The 5,592-nt window shown below is 46.0% G+C and overlaps 1 protein-coding gene across 1 annotated transcript in view; it reads right to left on the bottom strand.

The window, feature by feature from the left end:
- Positions 1–5,126: 5,126 nt before the first annotated feature.
- The window catches only part of Nus1 (NUS1 dehydrodolichyl diphosphate synthase subunit), a 25,966-nt gene continuing 25,500 nt past the window's right edge, over positions 5,127–5,592 (bottom strand). Inside the window, exon 5 of the mRNA XM_021205068.1 lies at positions 5,127–5,592. This exon is cut by the window's right edge and continues 976 nt beyond it. The gene's annotated coding sequence lies outside the window, so the exon portion shown is untranslated.

Below are 5,592 nucleotides of genomic sequence, written 5' to 3'. Positions count from 1 at the left end.
GGATCAGTTGCCAATCTCATNGGATCTCTTGTTGTCTTAAAATTGTCCTGTCTGCTTCAGTATCAATAAGGCACTTGAATGGCTTGTTATCTACTTTGATGGTTAATTTTGGGTGGGAACTTTCAGAGATGCTAGACACCCATAAGGCTTCTATGGGAGTAGTTGTCCCTCTTACTGTTGGGGCTGTGGGCTGCCCCCTCACAAGTTCAATGGCTCCACTGGCTTAATGTCCTTATCGTATAGAGAGGNATGACAACTTTTACAGTGGAAACCTCTCCTGTACCAAGGGCAAATTGTCTTAAGGGGATTAGAATTGTTATGGGAAGGGAGTTTTGTGGGCATTCATTTTGCTAATGTCCTGTCTCTCTGCATTTGAGGCAGATTTCTTCTGTTTTAACTGCTGCCACAAATGCCTGAACCATGGATGTAATCGAGTGTGATGTGGTTCCTATATCCTGGGTTGACACAAGCCACCTATCATGCTGCTCCTCTCAGAGACCCCAGCAGGCTAGTCTGGACTTAGAAATCATGCTTTCACATACATAGAGTGGTTTTAAGAAGGAGATCTCTGGCTGTGAGGTTGGAGATTTTCCTTTTTAGGCTCGTTCTAGTTCTGAGAATGAAATCAGATAGGGGTTCTCCTGACTTTTGACAGAGAGAGCAGGGAGGAGGTGGGGTCTTCTGAACCTGAGAGAGGTGAGCCTGTCCCAAGGTTGTGTTGCCCAGAGGTGGACCTAGTCATAATACTCCACTGGCTGCATCATCTGATGTGCTCCAATGGAAATCTTCTTGGCCAAAGAGTTCATCAAGACCCCATGGAGTATCTCCTCCATCCCGATTTTGCCTGACTAATTGGCAACATTCATCTAGAAATAGGGCCTCCCTTTCCAAAACATTGGGCAGGGCAAGGAGAAGCAGAAATGTCTCTCCAATCTTAGGAGGTGTTTAGGTTGGCAAGATGGCACTGTAGGAGAGATTCTGTCCAGAATGTGTGGATGTCATCTTCCTTCACTGCCTGNCTGAGTTCTTTTAAGTCTGAGGCTTGGAATAGGTACCAGTTGAGTGGTTTNTTTCGATTGGTGTTAATATCAATGGGGAATGCTTGAGTGTTTGGGGAGGTTCTAGTTCCATATCTGAATCCTGAGTAACAGGGGAGGCAGCATTTGTTTTTAGAAGGGAATCATGAAAATTACAAAGTTGTTGCATGGTAGATGGTTGAGGGTAGGGAACCATGGAGTTTGNCTGGGTTTTGTCTAAGTGTTTTGTAGGTCTTTGGCTTTTGTGCCTCAGGATGGGGGAGGAGAGATATCTCTNTCTCTGGTTGGGTAGAGGAAGGTGGAGTAGTGGGGGAGGCCAGTGGAAGCTCATTTGTTTTTCTAATGGAGCCCTGTTTNNNGGTGAGGGAAGGAGAAGTAGGANATTTGGTTAGTGTTTCCTCTGAGGGATAAGGAGGCAGGTGTGGGTGGACGGATTTTATTTCCCTTATTAGATGGATAAGGGCTGTGAGATCAGAAATAAGATGTTCTTTAGGACCTTGATCTTTGGGCTCATCTGACTGAGGGGGCTCAGGGGCTGTGTTGTCATCACTAGATGGCCCTATGCATTACTGAATTGCATCTNAGATTGCCATCTGATGAGGAGAGGGTCTTTTCCTTCTTGGGTATCTCTGCTTCTGATGAGAGAAGCTACTCAGGTCCATCAGTCAGGGCTGTAAATATTACCACTGGCCATGCATGGTGTTAGCTGAAGGATTTCATCTCAAAACAAGGAGGCTTGTGTTTTGGCTATTCTCATTCCATGAGATTTTAGTAGGGTACATATTTCCCTCACCTGCAGGGATTTTTTTATGCAATGATGAGTTGCCCATGACAGAAAAAAGGAGAAATGTTTGTCCAATGGGAAAGTTCCCTTGGAATATTGGCTTTGAGGGATTCCACAGGGGTCCAAAACACTAAGCCTTCCCTCAAATTTAGGAACTGGCAGCTGCTCTGTAGCTTTTAAGTGGCTGCTGCATTACCAGGTTTTTTGTTTGTTTGTTTGTTTGTTTGTTTTTAAGAAGTTAGAAGGTCTTTGCCAAGGCCCATTGAAGGCTGTCAGGATTTAGACAGGGGCGAGAGGGACCTCCAGCCAACACCAGGGAGTAGCTCTGGCCAGAAGGCTTCAGTTGCCCCTTCAGCTTGTCCAGATCCACAGGATGGCACTGATTGAAAGCACAGCAGGAAAGAACAAATTGCTTGTCTCCAGAGTTGGGATGGGGGCAATGATGAGGGGGCGGGGAAGTGGAACAGGGTTCACCTTCCCATCACATCTGTAACAATGCATTTGCTGTTCTTGTCCCACGTGGGCAATAGCTGCTGGTCTGTGTACTGAATGTTATCTGCTGAGATCTCTGACCCAGCAGGAACATTCAAGCTATTGGGAGAGGGTGCTAGTGGGCTAAGGAAGTGCAACCACTGCTTGCTGCTTAAGCACTGCTACTGCTCCAGCCTTGCTCCGAGATGGTGTGTTGTGCAGAGCCTAGCCACTGACTGGTGCTCAGCTACCAAAGACAGTGCAGAGGAGCCTTCCTCCATGAAAGCGTCAGGAGGGCATTCTCTTCCCCGGGAAGTGTTACAACTCTTATAAGACAGATGCTCCCAGACGATGGAGTAATTCTTACATACCTTTATTCTTCCTGGATAGAATCTTATATACATTTTAGGGGTGAGTTGGGATCTGACAGCAGATGCTTTCTATTGGCTTGGTCTGAGATGTTAGGGATGCCTCATCTGCATGCAGAGGGACTTGGGAGTGCTGTCCCTCCATGACTGATGGTCATGGTCTTCTCCATAGAGTGTTGTGGTCATGTGTCAGGAGTCTTGTCCAAAGCAAGAAGCTCCTACTATTCCTTTTGGGTTCCAGAGCTTCTAACCCAGCTCAAACTTAGCAGGTTGCCTGGCAGGGCCCACTGGCCCCACGGTGGCTCACAACTCCATGTAATTTCAGCTCCATGTACCCAACACGTCTGGCCTCCATGGGTACGTTCATTCACATGCATTTGCAAATGTTGCATCTCCCGCGTTTATAGTAAGAACACTTATGGCTGTCTATAGGATGCCACTAAGGAAGTTCAGGGCGAGAGCACAAGCCCTGAGGCTCAGAAGAGAAAATGCCACACTCCAGAGAAACCCTTAGGAGCACCTCTGGGGGGGGGAGTGCCATGGTGTGCCCAGAGTCCCACAAAGATGGTGATACTGGAAGGGCCTGAGAAGAAACATCAGAGTTTACGCAGCTTGTGTTGCTGCCTCCCAGTGCAAAAGAGACCAACTCGGGTAAGAGCAAAATCATGGTTGCCTAGTAGACTTCATTTCTGTGTGCTGTAGGGATAATCTCCTCTGTACTGTGTGGAGGTATCATCTATCAATAAAAAAATCTGATAGCTTTATTAGCAAAGGGCAGGAAGTAGAAGGTAAGAGTTTCAACAGAGAAACTGGAACTCTAGGAAATAATCAGTTGTGTGAGATGTCCCCCCAACAAACTCCAAGGAAGTTTGAACCATATGAACATATGAACATATGAACCAAAAAGAGATAGGTAGCCGCATGGCAGACATAGTATAGTTTAAATGGATTAAATAAGGTAAGACATAGTTGGGGAACAAACCTAAGTTATAGCCTAGGCATTTATTTATTTATTTTGGTTTTTCAAGACAGGGTTTCTCTGTGTAGCCCTGGCTGTCCTGGAACTCACTTTGTAGACCAGGCTGGCCTCGAACTCAGAAATCTGCCTGCCTCTGCCTCCCAAGTGATGGAATTAAAGGTGTGCGCCACCACCGCCCAGCTGGCATTTTTAATTAATAATAAGCCTCCAAGAAACTATTCAAGAACTGAGGCATGGGTAGAAAAACCCATGGTTACAGTGTGCTTTGAATACTGCCCCCTTCCCTTAATAAATTATTAGAAGCCATACTCAGGGATTCGGTGACAATGTAGCTATTGTCTTAGAGAAAAACACAGTCCTGTCCTCCCTCCTATGAGGAGTCCTCTAAAACCTGACTACATGTAGACATCAGAGAACAGCGTCCTGAGGCTGGGCAAGCTCGCTAGAGAAGGCTTGGTGAATGGAGTAGCAGCCCTCCAGAGGAATCAGCCTGAGGGCCCATGCCAGCACAGGGTCAGCAAAGCCAAGCATGAGTCTTGCAGATTTCTACTAAGAGGCCCCTTCCTTGTGTTTTGATTGTTCTTAGAGGCATTGTGGTCCCTGGAAGATGACACCAGAGAGTGGAGAGCCACTTGCTGAGGATGCAGACAGGAGCAGGGAGGAGAGAACAGGTAAGAATTTTGTGTGGCTGTGTGCCGGTGGAATGCTCTGTCCATGCCACTGGATAACACTAAAGGCAAAACATTGTTTTTCCCTGAGGACTAAGGGACTATTCTGGGAAGAAGTTCTGAGCTAATGTTCATTCTGCCCATGCCCTTCATGCTCAACAGCAGTCCCAGAATAGTGGTGGTCCAGTGCATTGCTCAACACAGGACTCGGAAGGCCCTGGAAGGAAGATCCATGAGGTTTACCAAGGAAACCAAGAAGAAACAGCAGACCTGAGAGAAAATTCATGCACAGTGAGAATGTCAGCTCAGCTGTCTGTCTCCAGGTGTACCTGTGAGCTGAGGAGACAGTGGTCCTGGAGGCAGAGGAAGGAACCCAGAGAACCTACCTGTTCCATGTCTCCAAGAGATACATGTGTGACTGGGTTAGAGGCAGCAACAGAACTGAGAAGCAGTGAGGGTCCATTGGAGTCCAGAAGTGAATTCAGAGTGGACAGAGATAGCTCAGCCCCACAGCTCTCCAGCGGGCCTCCACAGTATCCTGACTACTACACAGTCACACTGAGAGAGATCCTGAAACCCTCACAAATCAACCACCTCCAGTCTCTATTGTGCACACTGCACTCACACTTGAGTCATTTGATGGGTATTCTTTACATCTGGTCAGAAACACATGCACGTCCGCATGCACACATGCATATGCACAAACACACACACACAGAGGGGGAGAAACTCACTCTAAAGTGTCTCATCAAATGTTTATTTTCTTTCAAATATGGAGCTCCTTGTTTTGCAGATCCTCTTCTGATTTTCCATTTTTTCTTTTTTTTTTTCATTTTAATCATTTTATTTCAAGTATATTTAAAAATCATAAATGGGGTTTGTAATCCAAAACTGAAACACATCTTATTCAGAGTCTGACGGGCAATTCCAAACCATACCTTCCAAACCCATTTTCTTTGCTATCTCTTCAGATTTCTGAGGCCTAGCATTTAAACTGCTCTGTTCTCAATGTACATGACTCTTGCACACCTGTTGATAAAAGTTTTCTGAAAACTCTCCATCAAATATAAAGAATGGTTTCTATCCAAAGATTAGCAGTGTGAGAAAAAAAAATGAGCCATTTATCAAGAATTCACTTCTGTCAGAAGCAGTGCTGTTCTCTAGAACACAGAAGACCAAGTTCAATTACGCTTACAGACTTTGGTAATACAGGCCTCCACCCTACTTCAGCACCATGACATTGTCACTGAGATTTACAGGGAGAAGAAAATCCCAGGTGCCACTC

This window comes from Mus pahari, chromosome 9 (assembly GCF_900095145.1).
Source record: "Mus pahari chromosome 9, PAHARI_EIJ_v1.1, whole genome shotgun sequence".
Taxonomy (NCBI): domain Eukaryota; kingdom Metazoa; phylum Chordata; class Mammalia; order Rodentia; family Muridae; genus Mus; species Mus pahari.
Note: the sequence above shows the minus strand (reverse complement) of the source record. Positions and strands in the feature narration are given on the sequence as shown.